General features: G+C 44.9%; 1 protein-coding gene across 2 annotated transcripts in view; it reads left to right on the top strand.

The window, feature by feature from the left end:
- Positions 1-8,907: 8,907 nt before the first annotated feature.
- bahcc1b (BAH domain and coiled-coil containing 1b) overlaps positions 8,908-19,442 on the top strand; it is a 64,970-nt gene continuing 54,435 nt past the window's right edge. Inside the window, exon 1 of one of the 2 annotated variants that reach the window (XM_071462247.1) lies at positions 8,908-9,332. The gene's annotated coding sequence lies outside the window, so the exon portion shown is untranslated. Of the gene's footprint in view, positions 9,333-17,206; positions 17,411-19,442 lie in introns of those variants that run through there. The other variant, XM_071462246.1, reaches the window with a different exon arrangement.

The following is a 19,442-nucleotide window of genomic DNA, read 5'->3' on the forward strand; positions in this document are numbered from 1 at the left end:
TATGAAAAACAATAACACCACCTGCCCTGCTAACTCACAGATGCATGTAGGCTACATGTTAATAACCCCCACCCCCCCTCAAAATCTTAAAATTTCTCACCTTTACGACCACTAAAAAAAAAAAAAGAGAAAAAGAAAAGATGGCACATTGAAGGTTCCGTCCAGCTCCAGTTTTCCTCCTCCTCAGTCCTCGGTCTTCTTGTGCAGATTTGTGTGTAACATGAGACGGCAGGACGGCTGCAGCCCTCCTGCAGCAAAATAAATCTCATATGCAAAAGAAGGCTTTTGAAAATGGCGCCCTGCAGCAAACGCCTCCCTGTCAGTGAGGAGGAGGAGGAGGAGGAGGAGGAGGGGGCGAGCGGCAGAGGGGGGCGTGCCATGTGCGTCGTGTTGCGCGCAATGGGGCTGTAGCCTCTGCTCCCGCTTCGGTTGTAGTGTCTGGATATGAAACCGTCCTCGGTATTCGCCGGTACAGCCTCACACGTTGAGACCCCCCCCCCCCTCTCTCTCTCAAGAGCAGCACGTCGGTACAACCACAGCAGAGATGCGTCGTGTCATTACGCACCGAATAAAAGCGCACTTCTCGGGCATCCGTGGTTTTTCAGCCCCCCCCCCCCCCCCCCCCCTTCCCTCTCGCTGTCTCGCTTTGCCTCGAACACACTGGGCTGCCTCCCGTTTCTTCCGCGACTTCCACCGGCAAAATGAGCCGCGACGTGCACTCACGCATTCTCTCTTTTCTCCACGTTTCCCCCGTCTCCACCCGCTCCTTCGCTCCGCGGCCGCTTTGGCGCAAAACGGACCATCTCCACGTCCACACGCCGCCCGCCATTCCGGTGCGCAGGCGGGCAGGACGGCAGCCCGTGCAACCGCACAGTCTAGCCAGCAGCTGGGGCTTCCAGGGGAGAGTTGTGAAGAGGGGATCTCTCTCTCTCTCTCTCTCTCTCTCTCTCTCTCTTTCTCTCTCTCCTTCCCTCCACGGCGGAGCGGCAGCGAGGGAGAAGAGGAGGAGGAGGCGGAGGAGGGAGAAGGAGGGGGAAGCCCACGCTGATAGCTGGAGGGAGCCCCAGTGCGTTGAGCTTGTGTGTGTGTGTGTGTGTGTGTGTGTGTGTGAGTGTGTGCCGTGTGCGCGCGCATTATAATCGTTGCTAGGAAATCCTTCTGCGGGTGTGTGAGGGAGGATCTACAATCAGGATGAGAAAGCAGCTGCAGCAAAAAAAAAAAAAAAATCCTCTGCAAAAGGAAATCAACTTTTATCCTTTTTCAAATATAGATTTTGTTGTTTTTTTTTTCTTCTTTTTGGAAAGTATAGGGTTTGGATTTGTGGAGTGTGTAGGTGTGTGTGTGTGCACCGTGCTCCTGTGTTTTTGTGTACATTAGTGTTTACATGCACGGTGTGTGCAAGTGTGCAGCTGTGAGTTAATCCACACACACACACACACTCTGGAAGTGAAATAGGCTGCTTCATTCATAGTGAGGGGATTGATTCACAGTAGTGCTATAGGTGTGTGTGTGTGTGTGTGTGTGTGTGTGTGTGTGTGTGTGTGTGGTTACTGGTGGTATTTTCAGATAAATCACTCTCGGCTTGCAGAACAGTCAGTCCTCACCTATGTAAACGCACCCCTGAGGGCAACAGATTTATCTGCAAGAGGACGGTTCACCTCTCTCTCTCTCTCTTACACACACACACACACAACCCCCCCCCCTCTCTCTTTCTCACTCCCTCTGTTACCCCCTTCCCCTCAGCCTGGAGATGGATGGCCCATGTCCCTTTTGTCTAGATGCAAATGGACTTTAACCCCGAATTAATGGATAACTCCCCAGAAAGGCCTAATAATGCTCTGCTCACATGATGTACACACTCATGCACACACACACACACACACACACACACACACACACACACACTTTCACTGGCAGGCACCACCAGCCTCTGATTTGATAAAACATGTTGAGTTTGTCTGCAGAACACTGACATTATATGCATCATGTTTGTGCAGGAACCCCTAATTATCAGTTACACAGGACAGGAAAAAATGTAACTTGCTGCAGCTGTACATTAATTACCATTAATCACCAAACTAGTGTTTTATTTATTTTACTTTCTGTCCTCTTCTCCATGAGGAGTGCTCTCTAAATTAAATCAAGCCCCGCTGGGGGAACTTCACAAACCACACAACCGCTGTGACCAACAGAGGAAGAAAAACCTGCAAGCACGCTCGCTGACTGTTCTCCCACCTTCCTTTATAACCTCTATAACACAGAAATATCACATTGTTGTAATTCTATTTTCGTTTTATGTGAGGACATTTGAACTTCCCAGGCCTGTTGTATCCCTCGCTGAGCGCACAAGATGATGACAGACGCTGGGGTTTTAACATGGAGCTGGGTGCGGGAACGGGGATGTAGATATGATCCCCCATTAGCAGTGGCGCCATGCTGCTCTGCAACATTACCACGGCACTAAAATTTTATTTTAGTAGCCTGCTTGCTCAGGTTGATCAAGAGTAGCAGGGGTGTGTGTGTGTGTGTGTGTGTGTGTGTGTGTGTTGGGGGGGGGGGGCATGGGGACAGAAAAGTGAGATGGAAAGCCTCAAAGTGTGTGTGTGGTGTATTTAGATACAAGTGTGTGAGCGTGCACTTGTTGTATTTTTGTGAACAATAAACCCACTTCCTCCATGTGTACCTGTCACCCCTGAGCACATTCAATGAAACACCCCCATTTGCTTCATGTCAGGAGGAGACCGCATTACCACGGATGTAAAAATTCATCTGGGGAAGAGGCCACTTGTTGCTGGAGGTGACGATAGCTGGCTGGGGGAAGAGAGAGAAAGAGAGAGAGAGAGAGAGAGAGAGAGAGAGAGAGAGAGAGAGAGCGAGGGAGGGAGGGGGTAGGAGAGGTGGAATAATTCTGTCCAAGTAAGATGGATGTTTTAATGCATCTGCTTCATGTAAAGTCCTCCACAACATGCCACATAAACATATCTGTCTTTATGGACACAGCTGCCTGGATGATATTGGGGGAGGAAGGTGGTGAAGAGTTGTCAGTTGTGTGTGTGTGTGTGTGTGTGTGTGTGTGTGTGTGTGTGTGCAGGGAGTTGCAGATACACATGCAGTATATTGGACATAGTTTCTACATATGTTTCTGTTGAATAAGTTAATGATTAATGATTTTTACCTTTTTTTAAAAAATTTCTTGGTATATTCAAAAACAATCCGATGGATGTGTGTATTGTCTGGCAGATGGATTGGCTCTGGGCTGATGAAACCAAAGAGCAATTAAGAGGTTTCTTATAACCACATTTGGTTGAATTAAAAGCAAACACAGAGCAATCATTATTATAGTAACTATGAAGCCACAAACCATCCCATTTTTCCAAATGTTCTCCGCTCCCTCTGCAGCTCAGTAACTCTTCTGAACCTTTTCCCTCCTTCTCCTGACCCTGGTATCACCACAGTCACTCAGTCCCATGATCAACAGAGGATTGTATACACACACTACTGTTGTTGTTGGGGGAGGTGGCTGCAGTCGATGAAGGAGCTTTGTCAGTGGAAAACAATACAGCTTCCTGATGCTACACCTGTAGCAGCATCAGTTTACAGCTGCAGTTGAATGTTTCAGGTTTTATTCCTATTGCTTTACTATTACTTTCTTAGGGATGTTCCTCACACAAACACATCAGTTCAAATTTAAAAAATAAAGTAAAAGTGTGTTGTACAAAGGTAAGCTGAATGTATGTTATACTCACCTTAATTAGGTTTTAGTGACCCCAGTATTTCTACCATTAACTATATATATATGTACATTTCCTGTTTATTTTTTAATGAAATTTTTGTATCTTATTCTTTTAATTTTATTGTATTTTATTGTTTATTGTATTTATTTATTGTAATTTTGTTGTGAAGTACTTTGTAATATGTTTTGATAAGTGGTATTTAGCCATTATTATTATTATTATTATTATTATTATATAACAGTGACTGAAACTTGATTCCAAGTTGTTGTACCTCCTTCTGCAGTTTGAATTTATAAATCTGTTCAACCCAAAACCATAGTGAGAGGAACAAAGTGCGTCTGTGTTGTCTGAGTACCTTAAAGCTCAGCAGCTTTCATCTTTTTCTAATTTCACACTCCTAATGAGGCATGAGTCTTGGTTCTTTTAGCCATTTGAACAATGGAACTTATTCCCTGACTAGTCAACATCCAGCTCTGGGCCTTGTTGTGGTGAAGCGCCTGATATTCTGGTGATGTTTAGGTTTACTAACTCCATCTGCACATCTCTAAGTGCATTCAGCTCTGGGCTTTGAAATGAGACATTTGGGTCAGACCGGAGGCCAAAAAGCAAAGAATAAAGGAAAGATAGTATTAAAGAAAGCAAAAAGAGGGAAAAGAGAGAGAGAGTAAAATTGAGTCGGCCCTTTTGTGGCTTGAACTGATTGGATCAGCGTTGAGTTGACCTCTGACCTCCCAGCTGGGCCAAAAAACGGTTCCGACACACACTTCCCTTTTCTTCTCCCAGGCAGCAGCCACTGTGGAGATCACATGACTCTCCAGGCCGGCCATGCCAGGCCGCGTGATGCTGCTGCAGATGTGGAGGGAAAGGGGGGGGGAAATTATAAAAGGAAGAAAAGAAGTTTTTAGTGAAAGATTGGAAGGGGAACAAGGGCTAGGGGGTGACATGGAGAACAAGCAAACGCGTCAGCAGACAGCGAGGAGGGGCGCTGGGGGGGGGGGGTCACAAAGCTAGCTTTGTTTCTGTTCTGGCTGCTGCATTAGCAGCTGCAATAAAAAAAGCTTAGAGAGAAGAGGATGGATGTAGGATGGCATGGAGGGGTGAATGGCCTGGCATGACGTTTAAGAGATGTCTCTGTTTGTCACTTTAGTGCACTGTGTTTTAATGTGGCTTCATAGAATATGCATAAACCCCATAACTCATATAGAGCGATGAAGACCTACATGGCGGACTCAAGATAAAGGCAGCACTGTGTGTCCGGTGATGTAACACTCTTTTATGACTGATATGCATTACAATATGAGAGCCAAGATGAAAGAATTTAGTGCTCTGGCAAGAAGTCATATCCCAGGATGCTTTGCTCTCTTAGCTCACCCTGTTGTGGCCGTCTCAGTTATGTGGCTATGCTCACCTATGGGGTCACTGGGCCTCTATAAACTTGGAGGTGTGTGTGTGTGTGTGTGTGTGTGTGTGTGTGTGTGTGTGGTGCACTTGCCTCTGGGGCAAACAACCTCAAAAAGTCACATGACCATGTAAACTGTAGAAACCGGCACCATCTTTAGGTCCGGTGGCACCTTGAAGTGTTTTCCATTTGCCAAAGAGGAGCTGGCCTCAAATTGGAACCAGATACAGGTTTAATGTTGGATTCTTAACCTATCACAGCTGTGTCAAACACACACACACACACACATAGGGGCAAATATCAGGGGTCCACGTACACACACATGCAGCAGGCGAGCCGTCTCTGAACAGGGTTAAGAATGAGCAACTGTATTACACCACAGCAAATGAGAAGCATCACGTAAATCTCAAACATTTGTCCTCGTTTATCAATACTGCCATATGTGTACAACATCATGATCGGCTTAAAAGCTTGTCGGAAACACACACGCCAAATGTTGTAAAGGACAAGTATTGTCTTTTCTGCAGCTGCTGTGTTTTGTAATGAACATTACAGATGTTTCCTGCGTAAATGTGTTTACAACGTAATGACATAAAGTGTGACATTTCGCTAAACAACGTTGGATATGATGCTATTTAAAGAATGAGGCCTGCTCGGATGTTACAGAGCCACAAGACACGACTCTGCTGTAACAGGTGCAACATGTGTGAGAAGGAATCCAGGAGTGAAATCCAGCTGACACCTCTGATAGCATCGCAGTGAGGTGTGTTTACCCAACAACAGGCAGAGGAGCAGAGAGGGTCCGGGCTGGTCGAGGGGGGGGGGGTTTCTGCTGTAAACTGGCCTCGTCTGAGATCCCTCTAATGATTTCAGCCTGCAGGCGCTGGTTTGACTGAATGCAACAGAACTGTCCTTCATCAGAGGTGAAATAGATGGATGTGGATGGCATCAATTTAACAGTGTGATCTGAGGTCAGTTTGCATACGCATTTCTGAAAGATGAGGAGCAGGGAGGGGGGTTGCAACTAGGACAGGAAGTAAAAAAAAAACAAAAAAAAAACAACACAGTTTCCGTGATGTCTTGCTAAAGAATTTAGAGATGGTGTCGGGTGAAAAATAAAGCAGGAGCTGCTTGAAAGTGTTGAAAAGTGACAACGGTGTGTTGCATCAGCTATGTGTTCCTCAAAAATAAAAGACATTCAGTACAGAACATGAGCAGAAAAGAGAACAGGGTGAACTCTTGGAAAAAGCTATAATCATGAGGTTGAGGATGATGAGGCCGGGTTTGTTCAAATGAATGTGATGATGTTTAATGGTGGTCGTGGCTGGGATGCGTTCAGTAACATCCAAAAACACTTCACTGAATGATTTTGAAATAAAAATGTAAATCTGTAAAAAAAAAAAAAAAAAAGAGAAAAAGTGTTGAGGTGGTAATTCACTTGAAATTGTGGCATATGTACAATAAGGTATATAGACCAACTGCATGACCCACAATGCAACAGAAGGCCATTACAGAGACAAATAAAGGTCACGTTCCTTGGTGGGTGGGGTCTGCTGTGACCCTCCCACTTCCCCTTCCCATAAATCCTTTCAAAGGCAAAGCCAAAACCATACTGAAAGGATTTATGTATGTATTGTTGCTTTTGTTCTTGGGAATAGTTTCTATTTTCCAACACTGCCGATGAGGAACACAATGGTTTGGAAAAATCATAACAGAATCATTTAGCTTGAACTTTGAAGAGTGTGTTTAAGTGGGTTTGCCTGCTGGGGGCCGCTGAAGCGTGTTTCTTGTTGTGAGATGGAAATGTCTGATGTCACTCTAAAGTTTACACGTGTCAGCTCAGTTCATTGACCTCTGAAATATAATGTACCGGAGGATGCCTGTGGGCCGTTGTGGTCTGTTGTGAGCTTATTGTTCCATCAGGGCATTTGGGTTATTGGGTTATTTTAGCTGCAAACATTAATAATTTACATTTTGTTTTGTTGAAAAAACACAAAGACAAATCATAAATGAACACAAACATCTGGAAAGTGCTGACATTGCTTCATATGACAAACCTCTTTAATCATTTTTATAGGCTATACAGAAAATATAGAAGGCTCCAAAGTGTTTGAGTGGGTTTTTGCTTGTGACTGATTACAAACCAAACTTCCCCAATATGCAAAGATTTTGAGTTGCATTTATTTGAAATTTGAAAAAGCAGCGAAACGGGTTTTCTAAATTTATGACCACAGCTTTTACAGAGTAAATAACAGTAAGTGAACCCAGGAAGTCTAATCACAGCAGTTATTCTAATATGAGCTGCAGCAGGGTGAATTTCCAGCGAATCGAAATAAATTGAGAGAAACCTGTTCCTCATTTTGCCTGAGACCCCCTGGACCCGCCCTTCGGGGCGCCTGAAAGTCCCCGCACTCCAATTCAGGGGATCCTCTCCTCCCTCCCTCCCCCTGCGCAACCCCACAGGGCTCTCGGCCCCGCTTCTGTCCCGGGCGCGGCGATGCAGGGGTTAAAGTGGTGACGTGGTGCTCCTGAAGCGGTGACCCGCGGGGGCAGCCAGTGGGGGCTGCAGGGGGAGAAGAAGGGAAAGCCGGGGCTGAGGTCCTGTTTGGGAAGGAGACTCCAACAACCACCGCAATTATTAGTCTGCGAGTATTTCCAAGCCGCAGCTCGTAGCCTCCACTTCTTCCGCATTCATCTCCAACCTGCGGCCGGTTTGCTTTACGCATAGGTGTCTGCTGTATCAGTGAACCGCCCTCCCCGACTGGAAACTCTGATTGTGTTGTTTTTTTTTTTTAACTGCACGATTGATTGCAATCATGTCTTTGTGTCTTTAGTGCAGGGCGACACGGCGCAGCAGACTGAGCTCGCTTTCTGTGGAGCGAGAACGGGAGATAAATTCACTTTTACGCACAAACTTGTCTGGACCGTTTGGACCTGATCAAAGGCTGCGGGGCAGCCTCGCAGAAACGCCGTGGACTCTTTAACGCCTGCGCTAAATGTTTATAGTGCTCTTACAATTGAAGCCGTGTGCGCATGGCAGTGTTTGCCCGGGCCGGCCGCTCATCCTCAGAACAAAATGCCTCTGAAACTCGGGAGAGCGGCTACATATAGCGGGCATTGATGTAGCTAGTGGTGAATTTTAAAAAGGTGGGTAAAAGCGTGACCTTCAGGCTGTAATTAGGCCTAACATTACCACCATAAACAAATATCAGTTAGATTTCCAGAGAGGAGCCGGTTGCTCCTTTTCGAACTATTCCGTAAATAAAAACGGGGCAGCGGGGTTGGTCGGCCTGCCTTTCCACTTCACCACGGTTGTATGTTTCACACATGGTGTATAGACAGAGTGATGATGGCGCAAAAGCTCGTAGCTCACTTTGATAAAACTTAAGGAGGAAGCGAGGGGCCACTTTGGTGCAAATCATGGAGAAGGAGTGATAGGCCTTCCTCTCCTCTTCCTCCTCCTCCTCCTCCTCATCCTCCTTCACCTTCATGCACAGATCCGGTTCAGCACAATCACATGCAAACAAAACAACACAGAAAAGGAGGTGTGTGTGTGTGTGTGTGTGTGTGTGTGTGTGTGTGTGTGTGTGTGGCTGTCTTACTGCGTAAGTGTATGTTACTTGTACGATATATCTTTGTTGGTGGGGATGGAAGTGGGTGTATTTCTTTTGACTGTAACTCATAAGCATGCTTGATGATGTCCCTTTGCCCCCACCCCTGAATTTAAAAAAAAAAAAAAAGTGGAAGAAAGCTCACTCCTGGTCTCCTAGACAAGACGAGGGAGTGCATGGGAAGGAAAGGAGGGAGAGAGAGAGAGAAATAGAGAGAGTTTCTCCATCGATTTTCTGTTTAATGTCAGCTCCATTGTGGGAGAGAGAGGACGCGTCATCCAGACATAAATTTGCTATTATACAGCCTCACGGAGACTCACATCCACAGGATCCGGCGCTTGTAGTCGGGAAACCCCCTCGGTGGATAAATTCAGCAGTGAGCGACAGTAATGTGTAAGAAGCGCAGCTCTATTTAAGTCCATACATTTGAATGCGCCTTGGTTTGGATACAGCGTGTAGAAGCAGGATTTTTTTTCTTCTCCGAGTTGTCAAGTTTAGCGAAGAGGAAAGTCTCTCCTTGTTGTTTCTTTTTTTCTGTTAATATCCATAAATACAAACCCGAGCTTTATGGAGACGGTCGTTTTATAGGTAGGTGTTTTATTTTGTATGTTTAATCATTGTCAGTGTAATTTATTCAGAGGGAGCTTTTAAACCATACATACATAGCTGTATGTGTGTGTATGTATATATGTGTGTGTGTGTATAAATATATATATATTTATATATAAATATATATATATATATATTAAGCTTTTTAATTTCAGGGAAGTTTGATACGATGCCGTTTGCAAAGTCTTGATTTTGGGATTAGTCTAAACATCCCTAAAGCTGTTTTGATTCGAGGCTCCAGGGTCGAGAGTGTATCCCCCCCCCCCCCCCCCCCCCCAAAAAAAAAAAAAAAAAGATTAAATCTGTTTATTTGTACATGAGGACAGGCAGTGATTACGGGTTTTGGGTACTTTTCACTAAGGACTACAACAAGAGAAAACTTTGCGTTATGCCTAATGAACTGTAGGCTTCGAACACATGCAGATATTTATGTCTTGGAGCGATGTGAACTAACTGTTACACATGCTACAATGTGGATGGATGCATGTTTTTATGAGTGAAAAATGTTAGTCAGGCTCTTGAACACTGAATGCAGTTAATGTAAGAGGGTTTGTCAGTTGGGGCCTCTGGGGGGGGGGGGGGGGGGGGCACACGCAGACACACACACACACACACAGTGAAGTGTAGTTCCCTTTAGTTGCTCCAGTGTTGGCTGTTACAGTTTGTCAGGATTACACGTTATATGAAGTTACTCGGTAACACTGTGTATACATACTGAGTTGCTGTTTATCTCTCTCTCTCTCTCTCTCTCTCTCTCGCTCTCTCGCTCTCTCTCGCTCTCTCTCTCTCTCTCACACACACACACACACACCCACTGAGAGCTTTAGGCAGCACCGTTGGACATATGGTCATCGATGCCAGCTGACACACGTCTTTTTCAGGTCACATTTCTGATTCAGTTTGATAAGGTGGCAACAGAGATGATCGATCCTGGATTCAGATATTGGTGCAGGGATTCGTTCACATTTGTACCATATGTACTGGTCATCTTGCTTTTACAGTAATAGGCCAATACCCTTATTTATTTATTTATTTATAGGCTTTAATTGTTGCAGACTCACAGTCACACATGTCAACTTTATGCCTAATTGTGGTCCATGCCCTGGACACGCGTCAAATGTGATGTTCACGCCCATACAAAGTTTCCTCATTTTGCATTTCAACGTACACATTCGCACTTTAGCTGCAGGAAAGAAAATAAACGTCTTGGTTTCAGTGTTCAGCTCCAGTGTCCAATGAAGGAAAGTTCACATGAAACACCTGCTTTAGTTCTTGGTCTCATCGCTCAAACACACAATTCTTGTGAGTTTGTATTGCCTTACATATATTGTGTTAAATATTTTATTTTATTTTATTTTCAGGGATAAAACACTTTAAAAGTAAAAACAAAAAAGGCAGGCAGTGGTTACAATTTAGTAAAAACATTGCTGAATATTATAATTTGTAGTTAAATTAGAATACAGATTTACTCTGTATAGACCGTAACAGTAATAAAACAATGTTATTTTCTGGATCATGCAGTGGTTATTGGACAGGAGTGGTTTATAGTTCAGCCAAAGTTGAACTTTGTCTGACGCTGCAGGTTGTTCAGTTCCAAGTGTTTCAGTCTGACACGCAGCGTCAACTATAAATTCAACATCAACTTGTTTGTGCTTGGTTTTCCTTTGGAGAGACGACCCAGGCGCAGAGATGGGACGTGTGTTCCTTACTCAACAATATGCTCAAAACATGACCAACACGGTTGAGCAAAAAGTCTGCAAGAGGACAAGATGACTAAATATCAAAAATATGTTTCTCTGTGTTGAAAGTTTTCTGAAATCCAGTTTTGTTTTGTTTTTTTTCTTCAGTTGCTGGAGCTCCACTAAAGGAGGTCGTGGGTTGCTGTTAGCGTTATGAGTCATGCAAAGACATTTGCTGGAAAATAAGTCTTTGCTTTTGCTGAAAGAATCGATTGCATTACTTGAAATATTGAGTGATGACTTGCAGAAGGTGAGGTGACCTGTTGACCCCACGACCCACACTGGAGATACTCACTATTGCACAATGGGACAAAGACTTCTTCACAATTTTTTTTTTTTTTTTGGGGGGGGGGGGACTTTTGTGTTTAGAGATTTTCTATCTCAACAATACATGTTCTGTGATCTTCCTGCGCTGGTTGGAACAACTAGAAAAACACAAAGATGTCTTTCATTTTCTGCGCAATGTGTGCCGTGTGTGCGCGCATAATGGCAGAGCAGGAAGTGTTGTCGAAATCTTGGGGAGACAGACACACAAATTGAGGTGAACCGGTCCGTCACACTTCAAACACACGGTGTATTTAATCCCATTATTTGCGTGTATAATATCAACATTTCGCTGGCTGTTAAGATTCAATTCTCCTCTGTGTCTGGATAAAAAAAAAAAAAAAAAAAAAAAACTACACAGGAGCTTGTACGGTGCAAACACATGCAGGACGGCACGCTATGGCTGTTTATGTTCCAATGGTCATGATAATTAAAGCCTCCACCTGCGTGTTTTCATGGCCCATAAATAGATGCTGGCGCTTTCATCTCTTCCATACAGGCCTGGTGGTGGTTAGAGCCGGATATATGGCGGTGTGACAGGTACTAATTTGGTGCCCAAGCTATTCCTTCCGTCACCATCATCATCATCATGTTCTTCTTCTTCTTCTGCTGCTGCTGCACCATCATCCTCTTGATCTAAAGGTGTCTGTAGACATGTGCCTTTAGTCATACACGGCGCAACGATTCCTCCCCGTAATGCAGCTCTTTTAACGCATTTTGACGGAGAAGTGGAGCCTTTTTTTTTTTTCTTTTTTTTTTTTTTTTACTTGTTTCGCTCTTCGTGCCAAACATGTCACGCTTGTGAGGCATGAGCTCCTCTCCGGCCTCTCCGTCCTCTCTGTCAGGACCATCAGAGACAGCAGCATCTGTCCTGCGCGCACAGAGAAGGAAAGGTCACGCTGTTTTTTGTGTCCACTCAGCTTCTGACTTCATCCTGTCTTCTTCTTCTTTATGGATGGCATTGCTGTTTGTTGAGGTTGATATTTACAGTGTGTCTGGCCACCAAAACAATACAATACAAAAAAAAAAAAAAAAAAAAAAAAAGGTTTCTGAGCGATGTGCCCACATCGCCGCAGCTACACGCCCAGAGCGCACAGAACAGCCTTGTTTTTTTCACAACATAGCCCCAAAGCTTGGCAGCGCTACATTTCTCATGCTTTTCTACTCTAATATGGCTCTATTGTCTCATGGGGTTGCACCACCTTTAGACAGCCGGGGCGTCTCCCTGGTGAACGACCCTGTTTGGAAATTCTCATCATTAAAGCGCTATCAGAAATATCTGCTGAGAATAGGATGGCTGCCCTGTATGGAGGGCCTCCCGTGGAGACAGCTCTCCATTTGGACCTCATTTAAAACCAGCCTCGCCAATGTGTTTCCCGTTGACTGTGAATTATGCTTTTCTTTAATGTGGTCCTATTTAGACGTTCAAAAGTTTATTCAGTTAATGGAGGGGATGCATTGCATCGTATGGCACTCACTTTGAACACACTTCATCCACTTTTAATGTGCATAAAATAGCTCGGGCACCTATTTTTTTTTCACGGAGACATAACTCTTCATGAAGTGAAGTTGCAGCAGAGTTCATATTCACAAAAGCAGCACTGAGCTTATCCACGTCAGGCCGCGCTAAGTATAGTCCTGCAGCCTGTAGGTGGAAACCAAAACCCTCTGAATCTGAATTTAAACACTAAATCATGTCCGTATGCTTTATTTAGATATTCGCTGCATTTTTGGATTGATTCAGCTGTGACACAGTGGCGCACACACGCCACACCTAGAGAGCAAGGACCAACTGCCTCGGCCGGGATGTGTGGCTGCTCGCCGCGGAGGAAGAGTCCCGCTCTCCGGGTCCAGTGTGGGGAAGCAGCAGTGAGAGAGAGAGAGAGAGAGACAGAGAGAGAGAAAGAGAGAGAGAGAGAGAGAGAGAGAGGGAGAGAGGGGGGAAAAAGGGAAGAAGGAAGCGAAGAAGGGAAGGTGGAAAGTGTCAGTCAGGAACGCTTCATTGCTCGGGGACAATCCGCGCACAGGACCGGTCTGTTTCAAGAGCAATCAGTCAATCCGCATTAATTACCCCCCCCCCCCCCACCCCCCCCCCCCCCACCCCCCTCACCGTATAGGGTAGCTCGCTCTGGCACACTGACCAGAGGAGGCTGGGGTGCGTGTGTTATGCTTTCTCTTTCTCTCTCTATCTCTCCCTCTCTCTTTACACACACACACACACACACACACACACACACACACCCAACCCCCACCTTTTAAGTGAAAAAGAACCAATAAAAATCAAGCTATAAAAGGCTTTTCCTTGTCACTAAATAAATTAAATGCAGATTTCTGTTATAAGTGGCGGACCCCTTTTGTGAGCTGCGGAACAGGATTCTTTTATTGTGCTCTGTCATTAGTGCTGAGGACAACACTGTTGGGGGAGAGACCAGGGAACCCGAGTCATTTCAAAATAAATATGTAGGCTATATATCCTACAATAGGCTCTATAGACAGGCTACTGTCTGTATAGGCTGCATCGACATATCCTGGCACTGGCTCTCTAAGCTGCTGGAATCAGCAGAGGCACCAGCATAAAGCCCATGAAAAAAAGAAGTCACTAATTTCGTCTTCTTACTGAGGCAGCACAGATAAGTGTGAAGTGATGGGCGTCAAACACCAGCTTATGAGTTTCGCAACTCCACGAAGGTTGATTTATTTTTGGTCATTTCAATAGACTCGAACGCACAAATGATCATTCGTGTGTGTCCTGCTGGTCGTAGCGCACATTTGAGTTACTGAAATATCATATAATATCATGGACATCTTCTAAATGCTTCTAGATTTGAGGTTCTTGTATTAGGTCTGTGTGTGTGTGTGTGTGTACGTGGTGGCTGGAGCCCATTGGAGAGCGCCGGGCTTCGGAATGCAGGCTGCTATGTAAATGGGAAAAGAGGGTAACGATTATCTAATTACAGACGTGATAAATCTGCTCGCTTTGGCGTTATTTGATTTGAATTATATATGTATCAATTAATTCCACTGTATGGATGAAAGCCTCATTTTGCTTCGAACAGACAGTTTATAAGCTATCTATCGGCTGCGGACCAGCTTGGATCTCCTTTGTCCAGAGTGTTTTCTTTGGGGCCGAACCAAAGCAGGAGAGTGGGTCTGTTTTAATGGAAAGGGACATCAGTTGGAACCGTCTGCATTTACTTTATGAGGTGCATGTGTTTGGACAAGTTCAGCTAAAAAGCATGGCAGGCTATAAGATTTTGCTTGCAAGCAGCCACATGCCTATATTTTTTCTCATATATATATATATATATATATATATATATATATATATATATATATATATATATATATATATATATTAGGTATGTAGGCTGTATAGCATACATCAAGTTTTGTTATTGTTTTGTCACTATTTTATTTCTACAGTTTGTATACTGTACATTTGTATGCAGGCTAACATTAAGCATATTTTCACATATATATTTAGCTACATTTTTCATCATTTATTATTTCATGTTTATTTTCAGATTTTGTAGCTTACTTTTTTTTTTCTTCTTCTTTTTTTTTTGGACTGAAAAATACAACAAACAATAATTTACGTCAACAACTTTTACTTCTATCCCCACTTTCAGAAACAATGACTGATCTAATTTATCATTATAACTGACCTACCGTTTAAGCAGCTGCATAATGCGGAAATGTCCACTTAATTATCCAACAGTTGGCAATAAAAAGCTGAAGTCTACATTTTAAGCGAAGCAGCCAAAAAGAGCCGAATCATGACGATCTAATGTTTAGTGTTTTAACAATTAGACTATGAGAGACCGTCTAATAATTTGGCTTCTTCACAAACCTATCGCTCTCTTCCCACCGTCTCCTTTGTCGCCAAAAACTTTTCTCCCTCCGTGTTTGTGAGAAGACTCCCTGGCTCTTTTCCGCTCCTTGTTGCCGTTCTCTCCTCCATTTTCCAAACACAAAGTTGTTATTGCACCATTCCGCGGATCTAGCCTCCACATTTGATACAACGTGTAATTTCCCCCCTTTTACCGTATTCCCTTTGATTTAGTCACTCTTGACTCTCCTTTTGCTCTGGGGCCAACGGGGTTCGCCGTGGGGGGCGCCTTGAAACCGCCCCTCCTTATCTCCTTTCATCGTTCAGCGCGGGGCCGCCTTGAAACCGCAGGGGCAGTAATTGCTTTTTTCAGGCAGCCCAGTGCGGACTGGCCAGCAGCCAATCAGAGCCTTGTTTACACTCGATGATTGACAGCACGCTGGCAGCTTGCCAGCCAATCAGGAGCCTCGCAGGGCCGAAGCCCCGAGTTTTAACCCTTTGCATCCACACATAAACAAACCTGGACGTGAATATCAGCCTATAGCAGCTCATATATTTCGACATGGAAACACACAAGCCCATATCCTTCCACTTTTAATTGGCTAAATTAGTGAACCGTGCGCAAGGCTAACCCGAGGACAGGAATGCTTTCAAATTACGCAGTGATTCAATTTGCCCGTGTGTGTCTATGTGTGTGTGTGTGTGTGTGTGTGTGTGACAGAGACACAGACAGGTAAATAGACATAACAGCAATAAAACAGAAAACACTGAATGTGTGGCCGATGTAGTCTAATTCAAATTTACGCTCTGAACTATCCCCCAAAATGCACATAAAATAAAGCAAATAAATCACTGTTTCAGGCCAACTCTTCTTCCACATTAGCCTATTTGTGACCGAGTGTCATTTCTTGTGTTGTTAAATGATGTTAAATGATTTCTTTATATGTGGCATGTTGATAGATTAAGGGAGAAGGTCTTGCTTTATGGGTGAAGCAGACAATTAAATCTGATAAAATCCTCCTTTAGCTACTCCCAGTATCCCAGTGGACACATTTTCTATACCATGCTTAACTTGATGCCCATTAAGTATAGGTCCTAAACTTATGCTCATATGGTTGCACATGTCTCTGTAAAATGTCTTGTTTGCAACAGGCCACAAGACAAAGCCAACATGTTCAATAAATCAAATAGTCCAACAGATTCTCCCTAACAAGGATTTATTTTTTGCAAAAACACACGCAGCACGGCGAGCGAAAGAAGCGGATTTCCCTAAAGGAGCATCAATAAAACCATCACATTACCGCTGTCACACGGCAAAAAAAAAAAAATAAAATAAAATAAATAACGATATAGTCAGAGCACACGCAGCATCCGAGCTGAGCTGCGGCGGGGATCACACGGAACAGGCTCGGCGCTGTTTGCTCTCCGCCAGCGATCAGAAAGTGCAGGCAGCGCTGCGCGGCTGCAGCTCCCCTCCTCTCCTCTCCTCTCCTCTCCTCTCCTCTCCTCTCCGCGCACCGAGCAGCACCGAGCAGCGCCGAGCTGTGCCGCCTGTCTCCTCGCATTTGCCTGTGCACGCAGTGCGCCGAGGGCTGCAAATCAAACGCCCGCCGTTTCGCTCCGCGGCTCCGGCGGCTTCTTCGATTGGCTCGGAGCGGCGGCCAATAGCCGCTTGTGTTTACCGTCGAGGAGGGTGGGGGGGTGGGGGCGGGTGGTGGGGGGGTGTGCGTAGGAAAAGGGTACGGTAGGGTAGGGGTGGGGGGCGGAGGTGGGGGAGCGCCTCACGGGCACGCTTTCACATTGTCGTCCTCAAACCAATGGGCCTACGCGCTCACCCCTCCCCGCACACACACACACACACACACACCCCTTCATCCTCCTTCTCCTCCCCCTCCCCCTCCCCCTCCTCCTCCTCCTCCCCCTCCTCCTCCCGGCGTGTCTGAGTCTCCGGCTGCATGAACGAGCCTCGATTCACTACAAGCCTGAACTTCTACGATGCGTCTCTCCCATACCTCAACTGGCTGCACACCACAGTCTGCAGCAGCATAGGATGTAATCAATCCCACATGTTTCTCCTCTGCGACTCGGGGATTTTCTCTTTGAATATTTTTTGTACTTTTTGTTTCATTATACCCTGCTCGCCATGCAATGGATATAACTTACCAGTAAGTAACACATGATTTTTTTTTTATCGCCGTGTTTTTTATGATCTTTGGTGATGGCACTGGATGTCGATTTCACTTCAAGTGCTGCGTACAGGAGAGAGTGATCTGAATTTTATTCAAATGGGGGTGCATCTGTTTTTCGAAAGGCTTCGCTATTTTTCACTGTCATACCTTTAGAGGAGTAAATAGTAAAAAAATAAAAGCTGACACAACTGATCTGCTGCATTACGGGATAGAAATCTAAAGACTCCCCTTCTTTTTTTAGTAATTGTAATATTTGGATTAAAGCCACACAACGCGGTGACGATTTTACTGTATTTTGGAGGAATTATTGAAACGAGTCTGCCTGCTGTGTTTCCTCTCCTGTCCTGTGTGGAAGGCTGAGCTGTGGGCGATATGTGTGTCACTTTTTTTTTTTTTTTTTTTTTTTTGATTTGACCTCTCTTCACAGCCAAATTACTTGTGTGTTTCTAATTCATTCAGAGGACTATTCAAAAGCACTCGCTTTTCAGAGCGCCTCCTCACGCCTCTAGTTTCATAGATTATAAATTGTAGATTATTTCTTTGTTAGTTTCCCCATTGTGCGTGTGTTCGTGTGTGTGCGTGTTCGAGAGGGAGGGAGACAGAGAGGTTTATTGCAAACTGCGCTGCTCCCTGCTTCCTCCCTCGGTGCGAGGGCTGTGCAGACGCCGGGCTGACTTCGGCTCGGCCCGGCTTGTCTCTCCTGCTTAGCCGGCCTCTGAACGTCCGGATTTAGTGCCTCGGTTATGTTTCGCGACTTTACTTTATGGCAAAATTGTTGGAGGCAATGACTTGGCCTCTGAACCCGAGCCACTTCAAAAGTGAATGTCTTCTTAATTCCCTTTTATCTTTTGTCCAAAGGTCCACATATTTCTGGTTTGATAGATTTCTGTGCAAACAGCGCAAAACGCGTTTTTTTTTTTCTTTCTTTCGCACATCAGCTGCGTTGGATGTGAAAAAAAAAAACACAATTCTTGGTGGATTTGCTGGCTTTTGTGCGAAGTTCACGTTATGTCATTTTAACCAGTGGGCTGTTGGTTACTTTTGTAGGGGGGATTTTCGCCTGGCGATAGTTTGACCCTCTGCAGGGCAGTGATGGTGGAGGGGTGTGTGTGTGTGCGTGTTTGGGAGGTGTGTGTGTGTGTGTGTGTGTGTGCGTGTTTTGGGAGGTGAGTGTGTGTCTGTGTGTGTCTTTGGGAGGTGTGTATGGGCTTTGAGGGAGTCTGGTTGAAGTGGAAGGAAGTCTGAACGCCTTCCACGTAGATACACACACACACACACACTCTCACTCACTCACACACACACACACACACACACACACACACACACACAGTACAGCAGAATCCAAATGATCATTTTCCCAAACTGTTAGGCGCGATCTGCTCACGTCGTTGTGTTTGCTTGCCGTACGATAACCCGGGATTTAGATTCAGGTTGTTAAATGTAGCCTGAGTGGCTCTCTGTTGACGTGGAATGTAAACACAGAGGACGTGTGTTTACGGCCTAAAAATTGAAAAATGTATAGACAAATGTCAGAGCAGAGTGGTTTATGATTGATGTCCCGTAGAGAAGGGCCATTGTTTCTCACAGCCTAGGGGACAGGAGAGAGTCCATTTTGCCTTCCCAGTGCGCTTCCAGGAGCCTGCGTTTCTCTCCTGTTTTTACCCTCATTTCTCCTCGCTGTCGACTAGATGTGGTCAAAAGTGTTAACGTGGTTCCCACAAACAAAGAGGAAATTAAATGATTGAAATGCATTTGCAGCTTAGGAAAAATGTTCTTCTGGGAAGCATTTGGACATTTGCATGCACTGGATATTTTATACTTGGGAGCATTTGGACGCACAGCACAGCACACTTTTGCAGGCTCTGTCAGAGCTGCTAAACTTTGGATATTTTTAACTCCCCCCCCCCCAAAATAAATAAAAAAATAAAAAAACACAATTCCTGAAAGTTGGGAGTCCTTGAGCAGCACTCAAATGTGTGTGTCTGCGTGTGTGTGTGTGTGTGTGTGT

Source organism: Trachinotus anak, unplaced genomic scaffold, assembly GCF_046630095.1.
Source record: "Trachinotus anak isolate AG129_WGS33_773 ecotype Australia unplaced genomic scaffold, CSIRO_AGI_Tana_v1 ptg000025l, whole genome shotgun sequence".
Taxonomy (NCBI): Eukaryota; Metazoa; Chordata; class Actinopteri; order Carangiformes; family Carangidae; genus Trachinotus; species Trachinotus anak.